This window comes from Oratosquilla oratoria, chromosome 13 (genome assembly GCF_046742065.1).
Source record: "Oratosquilla oratoria isolate Oo_2021 chromosome 13, ASM4674206v1, whole genome shotgun sequence".
NCBI classification, from domain to species: Eukaryota; Metazoa; Arthropoda; class Malacostraca; order Stomatopoda; family Squillidae; genus Oratosquilla; species Oratosquilla oratoria.
The window spans coordinates 26,650,624-26,673,123 of NC_134789.1; positions in this window are offsets into that span (position 1 = coordinate 26,650,624).

The window sequence follows — 22,500 nt, forward strand, 5'->3', positions numbered from 1 at the left end:
TTCTCCAATATATAATAGTATATATCCTTTTATATAAAATGACTCGCGTCTCCCCGAAAATTTTATTATGTAACATCTTTGCTTAAGCAACTGCTTATTTGGTGTAGATTTATCTAAAAACAAACTTCAAACTACTATGGAAATGCATATCTCTTCTGTCGCTGATAATAACAAGTCATTACCGATTCATCACTTGTATTCTATACATCACTGATAACTGTGTCGGTATTGTCCCGGGCATTATATTTTTCACTTTGCTCTCCCTTTCTTATTAGCTCTGAGTCATTTCGTTTATAAATACAGCTGAAACAACTGTGATATCATAACTATTCCTATTTATATGCTTAAGGTGGCCGGGTATCACAACATAAATACACCACACAATTGCATGGACTTTTGTAATGTGCTTCTTCAATCAAAATGTCCAGTAAACCAAACTCCGGTTATGTTTATAGATGCGAGTATGTTTCCGCTAAAGGTACCACTTGACCCAGATAGTAGTTTGCTTTGAATTACTTCGTTTATAACTACATAATGTATCCCCTATACATGTATTTGAATGTTCAAGTTGATGCATTATACACACACTTATATAAATGTTCACGTTGGCCGTATATATAGCAAAATATGTGTAGATTTGTAATTATTTAAGGCTTCTTCAGGAATACTGTTCCATCTATGTGATGTGTATATCCCATATATGTAATTATTTATTATCATTTGTGATTAAATGTCATATTTCGGGTAGTACGTATGTTCGTGCTAAAACTATGGGTGACAATTTGGCTGGTTATGGCCAAAATCTATGTCACTGTAAGGTATTATTTTATTTACCCGAGCCTGTATCGTATCATACATATCTGTTACTATAAACTATTGTACTTATTCATAAGAATATTGTATTTGTATTTCCAGTGTCCATTGCACGTGCGCCTCTGTTACATAAGTCTAGTTTACGTGATAGGTTGTGATGTAGGAATATTTCTTTTGTATGTACCGCGTAAGCAGATCAAAGGCCAGGCTCAAGAGAATATAACCCCGTGTAATAATGTAGACTCGTCATGCTAGAAGAAACAAGTCCACCTTGTACCAATGAGCTGTGAGTGTGTAGCCCCGTCATGCGAGAAGCTTCGAGTCTCGCTTGTATCAACCAATGAGGTGTGAGTTGCCTTCGGGCACCGGCCCAGGGTACCCTTCCTGTCAGATTCTAATTCTGCATTAATGTTAGTACACTCTCCCCTTGGTCTCGTAGCAGTGAGCCAAACTCATTAAGACTTAGTTTTTGTAGTGCCCATTTTACAAGTGTACGTGTAATGATATAGTATTGGGGCTTAGGATTAGCTTAAGATTTTAGAACCGCTTAGTAAACTGTGAGCCCGTTTTACGTACGTTCAATCCCGTTTAAATTTTCGGACTTGAATCTTTTCGTAAGGTCGGATGCATATTGTCACGTATTGTGTTGTATTATGAACTCGTGTCATATGCCTTGTGTTATGGTACGTTGTTTTCATATTACATTCATCTTTGACGCAAATTCCTGGACAGTGGAAGAAGGTGGTAGATGAGGTGGTGTGGGTAACACGTACCTTAAGTGATTGATGAAGGGAGGGGGAAGATAGCTGCAGTTGGGGAACCGAAGTCCAGGTGATTTTTATCACATCTCGGGACCACTCGCCTTCCCTCCAAGGCAAGTGTGAGTAAATCAAAGAGGGGTGTGGGGACAACTCATAAAGATGACCGTCTTTGGGTAATGAAACCCAGAATTCCTAATGTGACTTTTAATTGATAACTTGTTCAAATATCAAATATGGTTAGTATAGTCTATAAAGGTAGGTCTAAAAGTTAATTAATGGTTCCTATCGTACTCTGTCTCCCTGCGATTCAACTAAACATCTTACAGTAACATCAAATAATTTAACTTAGCATGTAACATGGGTAGTGGGAGTGGCTTCAGGCGAGCACGGCTTCACACCTCGGATGAGGCCTTTGTTGGCGATGGGCGGGAACTGCCTGGTTAAGTTGACCTCTCCGAGCGGGCACTGAAGACGGCTGGGTAGGCGTCTCTCCGCAATTCTGCCAATGTCCCTCCGGTCTGGATGTCCCGAAAGGGGATGTATCTGCATCTGGCTTTCTTGATGAGATGATCCTGGTAGTCTACGCGATGTTGATAAGATCCTGATCACCGGTAACACGGAACTCCGTAGCACTGAGTTCATCACTAAAAAGTTTCACGTGTTCACGTGTTCACTATGCCTTGAATATTGGATGACGTTTAACCAGTTCGTAATAACGAAAGGAACTCATCGTATCCACTGTGCGAGATCGATGCACCTGAATCTTCCGAGACCGTGTAGGAGTTCCTACATGGATGGGAACCCACGCTAGACTGCCCCTGTCCTGCGACAGGTCAGGTCACGATGTCCGCTAGCCGGCTTCCGACGTTGCCAATAGTACTATGTCTCCGTCCCTAGTTGCGAAGGGTACTACGAATAATGTTCATGCGGGAGGGTGACACAGTTCCAAGTGTTCTTTGAGGTAGACACTGTTCACGAGCGGGTTAAACACAATCCTAATTATTCTAATTACCTAGCTTAAAACAAATATGTGGCAGCGCGCAGGGGCGGGGAGGGGGTGTGTTTGAGTGCTTTGTGTGAGTGCGGAGCGTTGGGCATGGCTCCGAGAACACAAATCAAAAGGGGGGGGGGGTGTTTCTAGATATTAGAAGTCTCTCCCTTCGTTAAGGCATTGAATTGGTTGTCAAAAATGACATGACAAATAAAGAGGATATCGAGGAGGAGAAAAGATGCAGCTACTAGAAGTCTTAAGGACTGGAAATTCCCCCGACTATGGGGAATGAAGGGCTGATACGGAGAGAAAACAGACGAGAAAATGGGAAGGGAGACAACGAGCTGGGTGTCACAATTTAAAAAATTGTGACACAGGTTATGAACCAAAAAAGAGGAGGGGGGGGGGCGGTCTCCCCTATGGCTTGAAGCTGGGAGATGAAGGCTGGTCATTCATCATGAGTAAAGAACCAGATTCTGGCTTGCTTTTGACCTCTTCGTTTCGGTTGAGGGCTTCGAGTGCCGGAGTCTCAGTGGTGACCGTTTCTTCAACATGGATGCTGTTGATTGCAATAGTTTCAATAGGGGGGTGGAGGGTGTGATCCTGACTCCAGGGGGGCAGTTTGCCCCATACTACAGAACCTGCAGGGGTGACGAAAAGTTCGACATCCATGAAACGCGTGACGCGTTTAAAGACTAATGATATGTGGTCACTGCCTAATATAATGGTGACATTGGAAGCTTGGTCCGATGGAGCTTCATTTGCGATAGGGATGCCTTGCGACTTGAGAACCTGCACTGTACGTTGGTAACCGGGCATAGAGACGTCTTTACTCACTGAAGGGTGCACGACCGCCTCGATGAGATGTTTCTCAGTGCCCAAGTGCAGGTTGAATTCAACGATGTCGAATCTCTGAGGTAGTTCAGTCTTGTTGAAGGAATCAAGGCGGCAAAGCACGGTTCCCTTTGGTTTGAGGTCAAGTTGGTCCACGACGGAAGGGTGAACAAACGTCCGTTGAGCTCCGCTGTCAGCGAGTACTTGTGAGATACATTTCTTGCGATCTTTAGTGAGGTGTCCGGTGAAAATAGGCAGAGCGACAGTGCTCGGTACTGCTCGTGGGATGAGGGCTGGGTCGGCGTTCTCAGTTGCGTTGTCAGGAGTTGTCGTAGGTTGTGACTCGTCTTCTGTGGGGACCGAAACAGTGGTTCCAGGATCAAATGGTGTTATGTGAGGACCTCGAGCGTCATTATCAATTTGTGTAGTCCCAACGATGATCGGGACTGCTTCCGGTTCTGGATGTGAAATGTCATCTGGTGCCGTGGAAGCGCGGACTGAAGTTCCTAAGATGGGAGCCGAGTGTAATGAAGAGGGGGTGGAGGTGGTTTCCGGAGCGTGGCCTACTGGGGGCGTGGCACAGGAGCCGTCATGTTGAGAGCTGACAGCCGTGGATGAAGTAGAAGCATAGGTGGCATCTTGAGTAATTTCTATGAGGACTGGTACTGGTTCCGGGTCCTGATATAAGGTGGCATCTGGTGCCGTGCAAGTGCGGATTGCAGCTTGCGGGACGGGAGCCGCGTGCATTGAAGAGGGGGTGCAGGCGACTTCCGGGGCGTGGCCTTTTGGGGGCGTGGCACAGGAGCTGTCATGTTGAGAGCTGACAGCCGTGGATGAAGTAGAAGCATAGGTGGCATCTTGAGTAATTTCTATGAGGACTGGTACTGGTTCCGGGTCCTGATATAAGGTGGCATCTGGTGCCGTGTAAGTGCGGATTGCAGCTTGCGGGACGGGAGCCGCGTGCATTGAAGAGGGGGTGCAGGCGACTTCCGGGGCGTGGCCTTTTGGGGGCGTGGCACAGGAGCTGTCATGTTGAGAGCTGACAGCCGTGGATGAAGTAGAAGCATAGGTGGCATCTTGAGTAATTTCTATGAGGACTGGTACTGGTTCCGGGTCCTGATATAAGGTGGCATCTGGTGCCGTGTAAGTGCAGATTGCAGCTTGCGGGACGGGAGCCGCGTGCATTGAAGAGGGGGTGCAGGCGACTTCCGGGGCGTGGCCTTTTGGGGGTGTGGCACAGGAGCTGTCGAGGCGAGCGCTAGTAGACGTTGTTGTGGTGGGAGCAGAGGTGCTCTGAGAGCTTGGAGTGTCAGTGGCAACTTGTGCCTTCTCAATGACGAGGACTGGTGCTGTTTCCGGTTCCTGATGCAAGGGGATGTCAGGTACAGCGGAAGTTTGAACCGACGTCGTGATGGGGATTGTGGTCGTCAGAGGGTGCTCAAGCACTGCTTCAGTGGGTGCTGAAGAGGGTTCCAAGACGGTTGGAGTTATTAGGATGGGAGCCATGTATATTGAAGAAGGAGCACTGGTGGATGCAGGGGCGTGGGTTATCTCTGGCGGTGCTCTGAGGGCGTCGTGGGAGCTGGTAGAAGTTGATGGGGTAGAGGTACCATCTTGTATAGCTTTCGTGCCAGGCGGTGCTGGTTGTAACGGGGGATAGTAGGGGGACTGGTGAGGAGGGGGGTAGGCCCCCGGATACTGATAGAAGGGGGGGTAATACGGATGGTATCCTGAAGCATGCGGGTAACCAGCAGGAGGTTGTGATGAAGCCGCGCTGTAGGGGGGAGTGGGGGCGTGGCTTGACTGAGACTGGCTCCAGAGGTGAGAAGGAGCTGCATTCGGCGTAGAAGAAGTGAAGATGCCATTGCTGGTTAGGTTGATGGCTTGAGGGCACAGTGGCGCTTTATGGCGACCGCCACATTTCATACAGCCTGCTTGGAAGTCGCAGCGGTTCGTCAGATGCCTGTTGGAGTAGCAGATGGTACACTTGTTTAGTGTTAAAAGCCTGTTGGTGCGTGCGGAGATATCCGGGTATGTTGTACAGTGTGACGGCCTATGTGGGCAGTCGCAAAACAGACAGTTGGCGCGTGGCTGTGCTTCATTGGGGACCGCAGGTACTGGTTGTGGGGGCGTGGGTGCTGGCCGTCCCGTGGTGTGCCTCGACGTACGACCTTGAGTCCTCGGAGGCGTCCCCGCGGTCGTTGTTGGCGGTCGAAATGGGCGCGTTGAGGGTTGAGCGGGAGCAGGTGTAGGGGTCGCTGTGGCAAATGGGTGTACCAACACCGGGGTATGGAGTCGACTGCCCGTGATGGCACCCGAGTAAACTTTGAGTGCTGATTGAAGCTCTGGTGCACTTAGTTCAGAAGTGCCTTTGAACAGGTATATTGATGAAAGAACCTGTCGGGGTAGTTTCGGCACTAGGACATCCTCTACAAATTCATCGGAGAGGGCTTGTCCTACTGCGTTCCTGTACCTTTCGCCCAACTCATCCCAATCGGCGAGGAACCTCGACAAGTCCTCACATTCGTCCGTAGGTGCGGGAATGGCGACGAGGCGTTCCTTCAGACTTCTTCGTACTGCCAAGGGCTTGTCATAGGCATCATGCAGCCGTCGGATGGTGTGTTCATACGCGGTGTTGTTGAACACGGGGTATCCAACGAGACGCTTGGCACGCCCCGTTAGAGAGCGCATGAGAGCGCTGAACTTTTCTCCCTCTGTGTACCTATTGCTTTCGTGAACATTTGTCTTGAAAATGCTCCACCAGCTGGAGAACATTTCCAGATCCCCATCGAAAGAGGGGGTATGATTTTCTTCCCTTATGTATGTGACCAGTGGGCTTTGATTAAGCTGGCTGTTTGACGCTTGAACGGCGGTATTTGCGCCGTTCACTCGCGCATCTGCTCGGACTTTTAGGTTTAATAGTACCTTCTTGTGGGGTCTTAGTTCCTGTTTCAGTTTTGTGAGCCGATCCTCGTGAGGATGGCGTGCCCACGCGGGCTCCAATAACCGCCATGTTTGGTGATGGTCTTGACCTTCTTGAAGAATTTCCGTAGCCGCACTGGGACTCAGGTTCTCAACGTTGATAGCCCCGTAGGCTTCAGAATATTCCGTGACAGCGTCAAGGAAATTCTGCGTGATGGCAATGAGCTCGGTCAGTGTTGCGTTCGTAATTGCGTCTTCGTTAGGGCTGTAATAAGACATGGTGGCCGCCGTCTGAGTATGCTTGCGGTCACTGAATCATAAGCCGAGAGGGGGGGGTGTCCGCTCTCCCTCTAAAGAACGATGCAGAGTCGAGCGAAAGAATCGCACGACGAAAATGGAGAATCGAAGGGGGTGACTATAGAAGATTGTGCTGTCATACGAGCTGGTCTGACAAAGGAGGGGGGAGGGAGGAAACTCGCGTGAAACCGCGAAAGTTTAAAAATAAGGCCGCTTGAATCCGGGCCGATGCGAGCCGTTAGCGTCAGGTCATCCGTAACGGTAACGGCTAGGCTTAACACAAGGACGTGGTGGCGGATGGCGCCAAAAGGGGGGGTATTTGCGCCGCTTTGGAAGGCTGGGCCGAGCCGAAACTAAATTAAGCCGAAAATGGCTGAACTTAAAATTACGATGTGCGGCTGAGGATGCCGCTGAATGAAGAGGCCGGGCTGAATTACCCGTGTAAAAGGGACCAGTGTAATTTCAGCACAATCTAATTCTACTTAAGGGGCGAAATGTTGCACAAGAGAAAGGTAAAAGTAGGAATGGTAAATTAATGTGACATAAAATTACTATATCATGGTTGACCTAGTGCGTGCCTTAACGAGCAGGAGTGACTCCTGTACAGTGCATTGAGTTGCTAACCTATGCGCAGGGAAACATGTTGTGATCTACTTCATGAGTTGTCATACTGATTATTGAACTAGTGAAGTCGCATTAATTTACGAGTTCTGTACATAGGTAATGGAATGAATATCCGGTTCGAAGGACCACTAGCGAGCACGTGACGCAAATTCCTGGACAGTGGAAGAAGGTGGTAGATGAGGTGGTGTGGGTAACACGTACCTTAAGTGATTGATGAAGGGAGGGGGAAGATAGCTGCAGTTGGGGAACCGAAGTCCAGGTGATTTTTATCACATCTCGGGACCACTAGCCTTCCCTCCAAGGCAAGTGTGAGTAAATCAAAGAGGGGTGTGGGGACAACTCATAAAGATGACCGTCTTTGGGTAATGAAACCCAGAATTCCTAATGTGACTTTTAATTGATAACTTGTTCAAATATCAAATATGGTTAGTATAGTCTATAAAGGTAGGTCTAAAAGTTAATTAATGGTTCCTATCGTACTCTGTCTCCCTGCGATTCAACTAAACATCTTACAGTAACATCAAATAATTTAACTTAGCATGTAACATGGGTAGTGGGAGTGGCTTCAGGCGAGCACGGCTTCACACCTCGGATGAGGCCTTTGTTGGCGATGGGCGGGAACTGCCTGGTTAAGTTGACCTCTCCGAGCGGGCACTGAAGACGGCTGGGTAGGCGTCTCTCCGCAATTCTGCCAATGTCCCTCCGGTCTGGATGTCCCGAAAGGGGATGTATCTGCATCTGGCTTTCTTGATGAGATAATCCTGGTAGTCTACGCGATGTTGATAAGATCCTGATCACCGGTAACACGGAACTCCGTAGCACTGAGTTCATCACTAAAAAGTTTCACGTGTTCACGTGTTCACTATGCCTTGAATATTGGATGACGTTTAACCAGTTCGTAATAACGAAAGGAACTCATCGTATCCACTGTGCGAGATCGATGCACCTGAATCTTCCGAGACCGTGTAGGAGTTCCTACATGGATGGGAACCCACGCTAGACTGCCCCTGTCCTGCGACAGGTCAGGTCACGATGTCCGCTAGCCGGCTTCCGACGTTGCCAATAGTACTATGTCTCCGTCCCTAGTTGCGAAGGGTACTACGAATAATGTTCATGCGGGAGGGTGACACAGTTCCAAGTGTTCTTTGAGGTAGACACTGTTCACGAGCGGGTTAAACACAATCCTAATTATTCTAATTACCTAGCTTAAAACAAATATGTGGCAGCGCGCAGGGGCGGGGAGGGGGTGTGTTTGAGTGCTTTGTGTGAGTGCGGAGCGTTGGGCATGGCTCCGAGAACACAAATCAAAAGGGGGGGTGTGTGTGTTTCTAGATATTAGAAGTCTCTCCCTTCGTTAAGGCATTGAATTGGTTGTCAAAAATGACATGACAAATAAAGAGGATATCGAGGAGGAGAAAAGATGCAGCTACTAGAAGTCTTAAGGACTGGAAATTCCCCCGACTATGGGGAATGAAGGGCTGATACGGAGAGAAAACAGACGAGAAAATGGGAAGGGAGACAACGAGCTGGGTGTCACAATTTAAAAAATTGTGACAATCTTGTGTTATTTTTCATGTGATTTCTAAACATACATTTAATTATATTTCTTTAAAGTTAAGTTTAAGAAAATTTCATTTTCCCTGTGTCATCGCGGTGCGGCGACCTTAATCCGTTTTCTTGTTTGACTGAACTCGTTAATAATAGGGTCAAAGGTTTTGTTACATAGAAGTAGTCTACTGTATTTTCTTTATGTTACGAGCCCCTGAACTTAGCAAAGCCGGTGGACATTGCGGTATTCTAGAGGGGTTTGTAACAATACCTAAAAGAGTATAAATGTTGTTGCTTATATGGTTGTAGTTTACCAGAATTGTATTCTTATAGATGTGCCATTGTTGTGCGTTAAAGAATACTGTAGTTACATTTCCTAAAGTGAGTATTCCGCTTGATCCAGACAGTATTTCAGACTGAAATGTTTCGTTTATGAATACAGGACCAATATAGTTGTTTTCGATATGTAGGTACACGCATTTCAATGTTCAAAGTTATTTTCTTATGACTACGTGATCTCTAACAAATATACAACAAAACATGCGTGGACATCTGTACTCATCTGAGGCTTTTGCCGTATTGCATTTTAAACTCACGGGAATGGAATAAACACTGTCTCGTCTATATATGCTTTCTAATGTAATGTACATCATCACAACTAGCTACAGACCTAGACTGGAAGCGAAAAATTCCTGGCCAGTAGTAAAGTCCTCGTAGCTGCAAACGATCACATGAGTTCTGTTGTTATCTATGCTTTCATGCTTGGTTTTCTTAACTTTATGGTAAAGAAAACCTAGCATGAAATATTTTCCGTTATCAGGTAATAAGAGATGAATTGTTTGTGTGTGTGTGGAAGGGGGGGTTGTGTGTGCGCTTGTGTTTGTGTGTGTGAGCGTATATATATTTATATATAATAATATATATATATATATATATATATATATATATATATATATATATATTTGTGTGTGTGTGTGTGTGTGTGTGTGTGTGTGTGTGTGTGTGTGTGTGTGTCTGAGTCTGAGTCTGAGTCTGTGTGTGTCTGTGTCTGGTTTTGTGTGTGTGTGTGTGTGAGTGATTCACCTTGGTCTTTGGATCACGTGTTGGTCGTGATCGACAGCTATTTCCCTCCTGGAATCTTGTGGTTTGATTGAAGTTCGATCTCTTGGTTGGGAGTCTTGTTTGATATTGGATTGGAATCTTGATACGGTGCCGTGTAGAGTTGACAGGTTCTATTCTGACAGAGGTCTCTCTGTAGACATCTGTCGTATGATTGGTAGCGTACTGCCACCAGGTGGTTTAAAATCGAATGCCTTCGATTTCACCACCGATTCTAAGATTGGTGCAACTGTAGATCAAAGCTGCGATCTTAGAATTCAGACTGTCATCTCGGAAGGGAGTGGTTAGTGGAGGGGTAGTGTGTAGACGTGTTGCTTGCTTGAAAAGCTTGCTGACGAAGCGATGTCTGCTTCGTAGACAGTGATCTTGATCTTCCGAGCTGTAGGCGTGGCTGGTTGGCGTGTATGTTGCTTGGAGCTGAATAGAATCAAGTGGCTCGATTCCTTTATTCTGGGAGCTTGAGATCTATGGGTAGTGCTTTGACCTTACACGCACACACACACCCAACTCCCCGCCCACGAGAGTTAGAGACTCGAAGCGCAGCGATACTAAAATTATTTTCAGCCCTGAGCAGGATTCGAACCCGGACCGCCGTAGTGACAGTCTGGGACTCTACCAACCGAGTCGCGCGCGCGCGCGTGTGTGTATGTGTGTGTGTGTGTGTTTATTTACCTAGTTATATTTTGCGGGAAGGGGACCTACGTTCGTGGTGTCCTGTCTTTGTATCTCGCAGTGTCTAGTTTGTTCTTAAACTCATGACGGGTTTTTGCGTACACTATTTCATTGTCCAGTTTGTTCAAAGTGTCCAGCACTCCATTGTGTGTGTGTGTGTGTGTGTGTGTGTGTGTGTGTGTGTGTGTGTGTGTGTGTGTGTGTGTGTGTGTGTGTGTGTGTGTGTGTGTGTGTGTGTGTGTGTGTGTGTGTGTGTGTGTGTGTGTGTGTGTGTGTGTGTGTAAGAGGCTAGTAAAGATATATTGGTAGAAAGAGTGGTAGATGGTGAGGGCTTTTAATTTTTATGAATTGGGTGTTTGGTAAAGAACAGTTCGCAAGCCAGCAGTTGTATAAGTTCGCTCTCCGCTTGGAGTAATGAAAATGGCCGGGGGCCTGATACTTTTTGCTGACATGTAAACTGAGCAAGTTATGCAGAGATTCGAGACAGCTTAAGTAAACAATATTGCATATAGACTTGTAACAACGAATCTGATTGGAAAAAGGGTGGCGGAGGAGAGATTTCAATTGATTCACGATCGTAAGATCATGCCCTTAGGGATGATCTTAGATATAGATTTAAAAGATTATTGGACCAAAGAAATCCTGACCTCACTGCAGAACTTGGCTGGGGCGTAATGATGCATGTTTTCACGGGATTTAGTAATTGTAACTAGAAAAGCACGCAGTATAGCTGGTATTGAAGAAAGAAAAAATAACTGTAAACATTTCATTCCCCCTATACAGAAAATATAATGAAGTGGGAAGTGGAAGCCTGACAGTGCAAAAAATACTGGGTAAAAATAACCTACAGAATTTGAATAAGTCGGTTCATCGGAGGCATGGGCCCTGCCGACTAAAAGGGTGAATGACAAAAAAAAAAAAAAAAAAAAAAAAAAATTGAAAGACAGAGGTGAAAATCGAAAAGTGAGAGAGGTAATAAACAAAAGTAAGTGCGCGAAAATTGCGGCTTAGAGTAGTGGTAGCGGAGTGATTCAAATGCGCGCCTCCGAAGAGACTGGTGTATCAAACTACAAGCAACTACAGGACCAAGCAGTGCACTCAGCCATGCAGTGCACACAACTACACAGTGCACGCAGATACACAGTGCACGCAACCACGCAGTGCATACAGCCACGCAGTGCATGCTGACTACGAGGGGACGAACTACAAGCAACAGTGCACGTTGGTACGAGGATTCGACTACGAGGAGTGAACGAAGGGGAGACAAGACGAGGTTGATGTAAGTGTGAGGGCGAGCCGTACGTGTGAGGACGACTACAAAGGAAGCAGTCGATTCAAATCAACATTGATAACTGAAGGTATGGCCACGGGGGTGTTACGTCATGAAATTATTACCTCACAAACATTCCAAAGTTTTCATGGGAAGAAAACACGATAGAGATAAACCGGTTTTTAGGTTTAATAGATATCCTAATAGTAACAAAAAATATCAGATAATAAAAAGAAACTAGGAATCTTAAAATAAAATGTAGATCCTGAGAAAAATGGGGCTAGGCTTATAATAAATTTTCAGCAAATGAAAGATTAAACCAAATACGAAGGTTATAAAAATATATTTTCTAAAAATTCTAAGCCATTGTGTGATCAGGACCCCATCAGGTCTTTGGTTAGAATGATAAAGAAAGAAAAACAGGTGTAAGTAACACAGAATATTTAGCAAAATCAGACAGATGGTCTAAGAACATGATTTCCATGTTGAAGGGTTCACATTGGACAGAAAGATCTAGTGACGAGATAAAAGATTCTCAAGTTACTAATTTAATAGTATTTGCACTATTGGTACATAATACATATCAAATCAAAGTGTGAGCAGGATCCTATCAGGTCTCTGGTTAGAATTATAAAGAAAATAAGAATAAGTGAAAGTAACACAGAATATTATCAAAATTAGGCAGATAGTCTAAGAACATGATTTATATGTTGAAGGATTCAGATTGGACAGAAATATCTAGTGATGAGATAACTGTCAAAAAAATTGTATGAATATCTAAAGCGAAATATGGACTTAGGGGAGATAGATTACCTTTTAAAAGGTTATTGTGATTATAAAACAATTATTCCATATATTATGACAAGAATGCAACTCTTAGAGTGATTACAGAAGCAGAGGATCTGAACATAGATTTAGAGGCACTTCAAGGAATGCTAGAAACGAATGATATAATTGTAATACCTGTGGGCACGAGTGTTATTGTGAGACTATTTGTAGGAACTACAAATATGAGGGTCATTATATGTATGATTGTAGAAACCCACTTTTCTGTTTGTATCACCAGAGAAAACGACATAGAACACAGAATTGTAAAGCAATACAATTTTTTTTATTCGCCCAGAAACAAGAGGAAAACCCCCAGACACAAAATAGAATGACACTACAGAGCTAACCATAGATATACAAATAGACAGTATTGTGTTAGGCACAAAAGTGATATAAATGTGAAAAAACACCAACATCAAAGACAATTGTAAATTGACTTTAACAGACCAGTGCTTCAACTTGTACTCCCTACGATTCTCTTTCCAGAATTTCTATAGCTTATGCACGATTCCCCCATTGCTGCATACCCCGACAAGGACAAATGCGTTACACAAGGCAAATGATATTATTTCTGGTTAACCTTGAGGAAGAATATACAAGCCTACATTGACGCTTGTCACCCTTGCTTGATTCACAAAGGTCATACCAGTGGTCATGTTCCAATTCTAACTTACCCTACCCCTTTGAAAACAATTGACACAGTCACGGTTGATCTTCTTAAGTTACCACTTACACATAGTAAAAACCAATACCTATTTTGTTTGTGTGTGGGGACAATTTTTCACGATTCTGTATTCTTTCTCCCCTGTCAGACAAGACGCAACACGTAGCAAAGACACTTATTGACAAATTCATATGCCCTTTACTACACCCAAAACTCTGATTTCTGAAATCGGGACTGAATTCAACATTTGTAATTACTTTCAAATCAAGAAATGCAACACTACTGCTTATCACCCTAGTTCAAATAACTTAGTTGAATGCCAGAATAGAAATATTCTCAATATTCTTAGACATCTTGCTTCTGATCTTCACCCTTCTTGGGATGAAAATGTCCCCATCGTTCAAGCTTGTATAAATAGTTACATTAACAGGTCAATCGAATCTCCTCATTTTGTCCTCTGGCTCAGACAAAAAATACCCATATGATCTTATTCTTTCAGAATTACCTCCCATTTATAATTCCAATGCTTATATCAAGGTCAAAGTAGCAAATTTCAATAATCTTTTTAAAAGAATACATAATACTCTTCATTTAACTTAGGACGAAATGGTCCGTTTGCATAACAAGTCAGCCAGAGCTTGTACCTTTGAAATTGGAGACATTATTTACACTCAATCACACCCCTAACTCGAAGCTCTCCCCTAAATTATCTGGACCTTATCGTATCATTAGACATGAGTCAAACATCAAAGTTAAAGCGCTCATGCGTGCCTTTGACATGGCTACCTCCCTTGTAAAGGTGAAAAAGGTCTTGAAATATAGGTAGACAAAGGAAGAGCATGCCGACAAAAGACCTTTTGGTCCATAATTACGGTTGGATGCACAATATAAATAAATGAATATATAAATCGATAAAAAAGAGTAAAATAAATATAATAAATAAACAGATGATTGTAATGTAATAAAACAGACAAATGATGTTTATAATAAATAGTAAAAAAATTAATAAGAATTAAATTATAACAAATATATATATCAAATAAGGTCAAATGAGAGGAATTACAGCACATTGCCAAGGTGTTTATCGAAATGAATTTTAAAACTTCGAACTGTAGGAAGATTATTCTATTCATTTACTGTGTAATTGTGTACTTGTAGCATTGTACACTTGTTGTATATTGTCCATATGTATGATCAAATCCGGAAATACATGCTTTCCCTCTTATATAATTGTAAAACGTTACATATCTATTTTGTAATTGTCATTGTATTATCTGGTTATATTTTCGTGCGCATTTTTGTAGGGAGATCCAAGGCGAATTCTGTATGCTTTGCCACGCTAACGCCAGCTAGGTGTCCCCAAGCGAGCTAGTCTTGGTCTCGTCTTCAACATGAGCGCATGTATTGTATTTATAGTACTATACAGTTACTAATTCATTCATACTCAGTAATTCATTGGCCACTCCTATTACACAAAATAGCGGCAGCGCCTAAGAACATTTGTTTTTGTATAAAACAATTAGCTTTTGACGTTGAAAGTGCTATAAACAAACGCTACTTTTGAACTTTGAGGTATTGTGAGTTTTGGCGAGCGCGTGTGGTTTTCTCTCCCCTCTCTTTTCCCTTTTCCAGCCAGGTGATTATTAATAGGGCCATTGGAACAAGTCATACCAGTGACTTTTGATATTTTTGTGAAATAGTACTCAGGAATAGTACTCTACTTGTGGTCTCCAGCTTAGCATATGCTGCTTGAACTTTTATATGTATCATCGTCAGCTGCGTTCATCAAAGAATTGCCTATTGTTCCTGGGTGTATCAGCTTTAATTTGGAGCCCGTATAGAGAAGAATTATTGAACAAAATTATATCTAAAACATATCCGTATCGGCCAGTGACTTTTGCTTCCTTTTCAATGACATTTGCCATTTATGCTCAGGCTTATACATATTCTATTGTTTATGGATACAATGCCATATTGTTTTATTGTGGTTCTAGTGAAATAATTAATGTATAATTCATTTTTATAATCAGGCATGTTGCTTATGTTAGTGTTAGCCATATTTGTTGCTTATGCCATTTGGTGTCCATATTTGTGACGTCATATTAAGCCATTTTGCCTAATATTTTTAATAGTTATCCTTTTTTTGTATCGTTTTCCTTTAATTGTGGATCATAAAGAATTGTATTATTTACGTTATTTCAGGCAATCAAATTTTCCGAGTCGAGGAGTGAATTTTATGCAATCGTCATTATTATTGCATGTATTTTTTTTTGTTATCATGCTATTAAGAAGTGGTTTCCTGTTATCTTGCCTCACTTCAACTATGTCTAAACCCAAAAAGACATTTTTTTCTTAGTCCCTAAACTCATCTGAGACAATGGCTCATACTTTCACATTATTACATCAGGATCCATCTGTTGTTAAGTTTTCTGGTCAGAATATCAAGTGTAAAGCTGCTGATTTTATTCACCAGTGCGAGGATAGTATTGTGAATACAAATGTTTCAAATGGGCCTGAGAAAATTTCATGCATGCGGTCACAACATGTACCTAATTTATTGCCAGCTGAGATTTTGTCAACCTCGTGTCTTGACCGCAAGACTGAACTATAATTATGATTTTTTTTTTTTTTTAATTGGCTGATGTACTTACATCTCGACTGGGCACTCTTAACTATATGCGTGATCAGGCCCAGGCCAGCAAGATAGATGTCGAAGCCTTAGATTCTCTATCCCATTCAAAGATGGTAAATAAAGATACTATCACTTTGGATAGGTTCCGCCCCATTTTGGAATTTCTTTCTAGAGTACAACCTCAGGATATACTTAGGTACTGTCATATTCATGGTCAATGTAAATATTCGACTAATCAGTGTTTAAAGGTTTTTGAGGCTTAGGGCTGAAACCTCTCATCATCCTAGACAACTTCAGTCCCATTTTTACCAATGCCCGTTTCACAAACCAAAGGATTGACCAGTAATGTTTGGTCTCAGATCATTCCTTTGATAGCTGCTGCGTTTTCTGAATTACTCGACATCCAATTTCTTACGGAGAACACACCTATCTCTGTCACCGTAGGTACTCGTGCAGAGTGTAGTCTCATAGGTAGAAAGGCTTATTATGCTCTCCGGGATTTGTACAATCTCCTTTTATCACTTTGTTTTTGTAATAGTTTGCATTCTAACCAAAGTTCTCCCTTGCCTATTCTTGGGTCTGTTTACATTCCCTTACAGTTTTCCTCACATGCTACCATTTTCCATGTTACTTTTGCTGTTCTTTGCTCTTATGTGCAATTGTCTCTATGGCACTGATGCTCTTACAGCGCGTGGCATAGATATATCTCATAGGCGCTGTGTATTGACTTTCCATAGTTATTTTATTCCTGCAACGGATAAGCCATTTTCCATTTGTAGCTCCCCCTCTGTCCATGAACAGACCGTACAGTTGCCTTTAAAGATTTCTAATAGTTTTAAATCTACTATTCTTTCAAGTGCTGCTGTTTTTGTAGGCAAGCATCACATTGGACCTTCAAGTTCAATTCGAATTCCGGTGCGCATTTCAGGTGCTCCAATTGGGTCTAATGTTTTACTTCAACCTGCCTCTCTTTGTGTTCGTCGTCTGGCATTGGAAAAGACTCTCCACTATTCGTGAGGATCATGTTACTAGGGCTATGGTAACCAATGTCATGGGTGTTCCTATCGCCCTCTCTCCTGGTAGTCACTTAGGCTCCTTTGAAGTAGTTGATGTTGATGCTTTTCATGATTCGCCTCTTGTCATAGCAGCTTCTGTGCTACAGTCTCCACAAGCAAGTGACACTGCTCACTTGGCCTCCAATTTTGCAATGTATGTTAGTGAGATTACTTTTCCTGAAGAGACGCCCCGTCTCATTGACCTGATAGTAAGCCACCGTCAAGCTTTGGCTTTACCTGGTGATCCATTAGGTGTGAGAGATCATGTGGTTTATAGAATTTTTCTTCAGCCAGGTGTTCGTCCTGTTTACGTTCCCTCATACGGATTACCTCACTCTCGTCGGCTTATTGTACTATCCTTGTTTGATGACTTGTTACCTGAAGGTGTTGGACAAGAGTCTCACTCAGAGTGGAACTCGCCGTTTCTCCTGGTGCACAAGAAAGGATTTATTTTTCGTCCTGTTATTGATTATAGACGAGTTAACGAGGTCACTATTCCAAACCATTACCTTTTGCTTGTATCAAGTGACCTTTTCCAGTCCACTGGAACTGGTAATACGGTGTTAATCAACTTAGACTTAGAGATGGGCTTTTGGCAGATTCTCTTGACATACCAGCGCTTAATTAACTCCATTTTTCATGCCCTAGTAGGGGATGGACTTTTTGTTTACCTGGATGATTTAATCTAAGTTATCCACGGTCTTGCAACATTTTGCTGAAACTGGATTCAAACTCAATTTGCACAATTGTTCTTTTTTAAGTCTAGCATCCAATTCCAGGTCATGTTGCAGACAAACATGGTATTCACACCACAGATAATAAGGTCAAAGCATTTAGGGAATTCCCTCATCCAGGTCAGTTGAGCATGCACGTTTCTTACTTCAGCTGGCAGGGTACTATCGTGCATTTATTAAGAATTTTGCTTCAATTGCTTCTCCTATAACACGTCTCCTCAAGAAGGATACTTCCTTCTAGTTGCGTGATGTTCATCGGAAAATTTTTGATTTCTTGAAACTTGCACTTACTGAAGCACCTGTGTTGGCATTCCCAGATTATAGTCTTCCCTTTACTATCTGTACAGATACTTCTGGTACTGGTATTGAAGCTGTACTTATGCAACAAATAGATGGCTGTAGACCCCATGTTATTGCATATGCTAGCCGCATTCTTAACAAACCTGAGTCCCGTTACTCTGTTACACATTTAGAGGCCCTGGCAGTGATGTGGGCTTTAAAGCATTTTTGAGATATCATTTTTGAATACCCTGTTACAGTCTACACGAACCACACTGCTGTCACACAACTATTTCAGTGGGAAAAGTCTTTCGGGCTGTACAGATGCTTCTGGTACTGGTATTGGAGATGTACTTATGCAACAAATAGATGGATGTAGACCCCATATTATTGCATATACTAGTCGTATTTTTAACAAACCTGAGTCTCGTTACTCTGTTACACATTTGGAGGCTCTGGCAGAGTGTGGGTTTTAAAGCATTTTTGAGATATCATTTTTGAATACCCTGTTACAGTCTACACGAACCACACTGCTGTCACACAACTATTTCAGTGGGAAAAGTCTTTCGGGCTGCCTAGTCAGATGGTTTCTCACGACAAAGAATTTACCCCAACCGTTAAGTATATTCAGGGAAGTGCAAACAATGTTGCTGACGCATTTTCACATAATATACCTGTAGCTGCAGTTACTGTGATTGGCAGTTTCTCTCTGAAGGATCTGGCCAAAGCTCATCGTCAGGACCCTGTTTGGAATCTGGTGATTATGCCAACATACCAGATTTACCTGTACCCCTGTCCCAATTTTCTCTACAGAACAATTTTCTCGTTCGTAATGTGTAAGAGTTTGATCGGAATGTAGCAAAGCTAGTGATCCCTGAGTCCCTAGCTCCTGTTGCTTTATCCCTTGCTCATGATGCCCCTGAGACTGGTCACCCAGATCGTAACAAAAGTCTGGCTATGGCACGTAAAAATATTTTAGCCTAAAATACGACTGAACATTACCACTCATGTAGCCCAGTGTAGCTCTTGTGTCCAGAACAAAGGTTCTATGCATACTGCTCCCACCCTAGATTACCCTACTCCTCGCCCTTTTTAGGCTATGGATATAGGCCTTTTACAGTTGCTTCGTAGCACTTAATGTTCTGTGTATGTACTTGTCCTTCTGTGTTTGAACCACTTTTGTCGTTTTGTAATATTAGTTCCCTTACGTAGCAAGTCTGCTCCAGTAGTAGACCATGCTTATGTTTCTCATATTAATTTTCTATACACTACTCCTTCAGTGCTCCTTAGTGACAATGGGTCCGAATTTGAAAATGAGGTTTCAGCGAGCAATTGTGAACGTTACGGCATCACGCAAACATTCGTGACTGCTTACCTTCCTGCATCCAACGGTCTTGTAGAGAGGGCGAATAGAAATATTTTTGAATATTCTCAGACACATTACCAGTAGCTTTCATGAACCTTGGGAGGACTGGCTTCCAAATGTCAGTACATGTATTAACAGCACCATTAATGTTTCTACAGGCAAAACGCCTCATTACGTCATCTATGAAGTGGAAAAATGTCTCCTTTATGTTGTGCTTGACAGTCCTATTCGTCTCCTTTACAATTTTGGTGACCATAGTCAACTCCAACATCACACATTGCATGATAATTATGGTTCTGTAAGAGACAAACTTCATGTCTCCAAGGTCAAAATGTGGAAACATCAGCATATCCGGACTAAGTCTGTTAGCATCAGTATTGCCTGACCGCCAATCTAAACTTGATTATAAGTTTACAGGTTTCCTTTTGGTTACTAAGAAGTTGCATCCCAATACGTTCAGGGTCTTTGTTCCTTTCCAGGGACTGAGCTAAGTGTTGCATGTTGATAGGCTTAATTTAAAAAGAGTGACTGCCCCTACATTTACCTGGCCTCCCCCAGGGCCCACTGTACAAACTATGACTTCTGTATCTATCCATTATAATTATAATCTTCGTTCAAGGGATCCTATGTCTTGATCTGTACTTTGTATATATATTGTTTATCTAGTACGTGTATTGATTTGTATAATGTGTAACTTTGGGTTAGTTATTAAGTCTCATGTCTCGAACGTCCGGGAATTACTGTCTATTGCCTCTTGTTTAACTGGCGCCAATTCTTATGTTTCATTATATGATTATAAGCAATTCCTATGTATCTTTATGTGTGTTATGTAATTTTTATGGATAGGGTGTGCTAATGTACAAAATTCTTTCACACACTTTTGTAATTCCCCTGATGTGTGTGTGGAATATGCTATGTCTATCGTCCATTTTGTCTTTTCTCGGTCATTCATTTTTCTCGTTTGTTCGGTGGGGTCACCGAGTGGTGGTGGCCGAGCAATGCAATGGTGTGCATGTAGTATCGTACATTTTTATTTATATAGTGTGTGTATGTATTATCAAATCAGGAGATACATATTTTCCCCTTATATAATAGTCACACGTTATATATTTATTTTGTAATTGTCATTGTATTATCTGGTTAGTTTCATGTGCATTTTTGTAGGGAAAAACAAGGCGAACTATGTATGCTTTGCCACAATAACGTCATCTTAGCGTCCCCAAGCGAGATAGTCTTGGTATTGTCTCCAACATGAGCACATGTATTGTATTTGTAGTGCTATACAATTACTAATTTATTCATAATCAGTGTTCCATTAGCCACCACTATTACAACAGCACGGTTGGCAAGTTTCTTTCTACTCACTTTCAAATTAATTCTACTTCCTGATAGTTTGAGACAATTATTTCATGTATGATTCGTATTCATTGTGAAAATAAAAATTTTCATGTTGCTAATTTTCTTTAGAATATTGAATATCTGTATCAAATCATCCTGAATCTATTTTTTTTTTAAGAAACTGTTTTAGTCGATTTTTGTATGATTTATTTTTAAAATTTAGAATCAGTTTTGTGACTCGCCGTTGTACTTTTTTCCAATCTGCCGATGTCATTGTGTGCATGAATGGCTCGAGCACTACAAATTCACTCTAATGAAAATCAGAATCACTAGTTCATATATTTAACAATAAGAATGATGATAGAGGTAGTAGATAGTATAGTGTAGAAAAGATACTGCATATGTACTGAAACAGTTCTTGCTGTGTTCTCATGTCAAAGGTTTATGTTACGCATTGCGATCAGCAGCCGAATAGTTATGACTGCGGTATCAATGCAACTGTAAATCCCATCGATTTTCAGGCAAATGATGCTAATCCAATAGTCTGATATAGAAATGGTAAGATGAAATATCATGTTATGGAATGCTTAGAAAAGGAAGCATTACTAATCTAATAATTTACTTAAGCGTAAAGAAGAAAAGCGGCCAAGCACAAAACAATTGACAATTAGTATACAATGATAATAATCATACATTCTGTCTGAATTGTTTTTGTTTTGTATTAAACGTATTCATTTTGTTTTGCAAATACGTGTTCTAATAAACAAAATTACTATTACTGTACAATGCATCTCCTAGACCAGAAATGGAAAGTACAGTATCTGGCAAAGTGCATATTAAACATTACATCATCATGTGTTAAGATACTCGTAGTTCAGAATATATATATATATATATATATATATATATATATATATATATATATATATATATATATATATATATATGATGTAAATATTACATAAGTAGTAGAAAGAAAGAATGTTTACATTAATTAGTTTAGTGATCCGTTACTAAACACTGGCAATTTTTATATATAAAGCTACAAAAAGTATTTTATGAAAGGCCGAATCTTATTAAAGGAAAACAACCAGGAAAGTTACAATATTCTTGCATTTCTATTGTACGAAAGACTTTTATTGTTGTGAATTCATTAGACATTATTTTTGGAAAGTATAAATGTTCGAGTACTTTGACATGGTATGAAACACAAAAAAACTTCTTATATATGATCATCATCAGCACACCATCTGTTGGGAAAGCCTGTTTCCTTGATATCAAAGCGAGAACGACTGGGATCATTCAAATGGTAATATTCCGGAGCACTGTCCAGGAGTTACTATTAGCTGTCAGCGAAATGACTGGGTCAATACCACGGGGAAGTTACTGCACCAGCGGTCTATGTATTTGGTTCCAGTCTGATGAAGTGTTCTAGTTTGCGTTTGGTTCAGGATGTAGTCTGGGGATGTCCAACTTAATACTCAGTAGTTGTATTTAAAGTACAAGTAGATGTTCCTGCTGGTGATATGAAATAGTACAAATTATTATTATTATTTTTTTTATTAGAATGCTAAATGAATTTTCGTCAATTCGACCTCATCATGAGAAGAACAATTATATTTGTGGGTGATGTTAGAAGCTGTCGTGGCACAAATTCAGCAATCAAATGCAATGAATGAAGCCTTCTTATGATTAGTAGGCAAGAATAAAGACTAAGTTTCACTTAGTTTGATAAGAAGCCCCTAAGGTAATC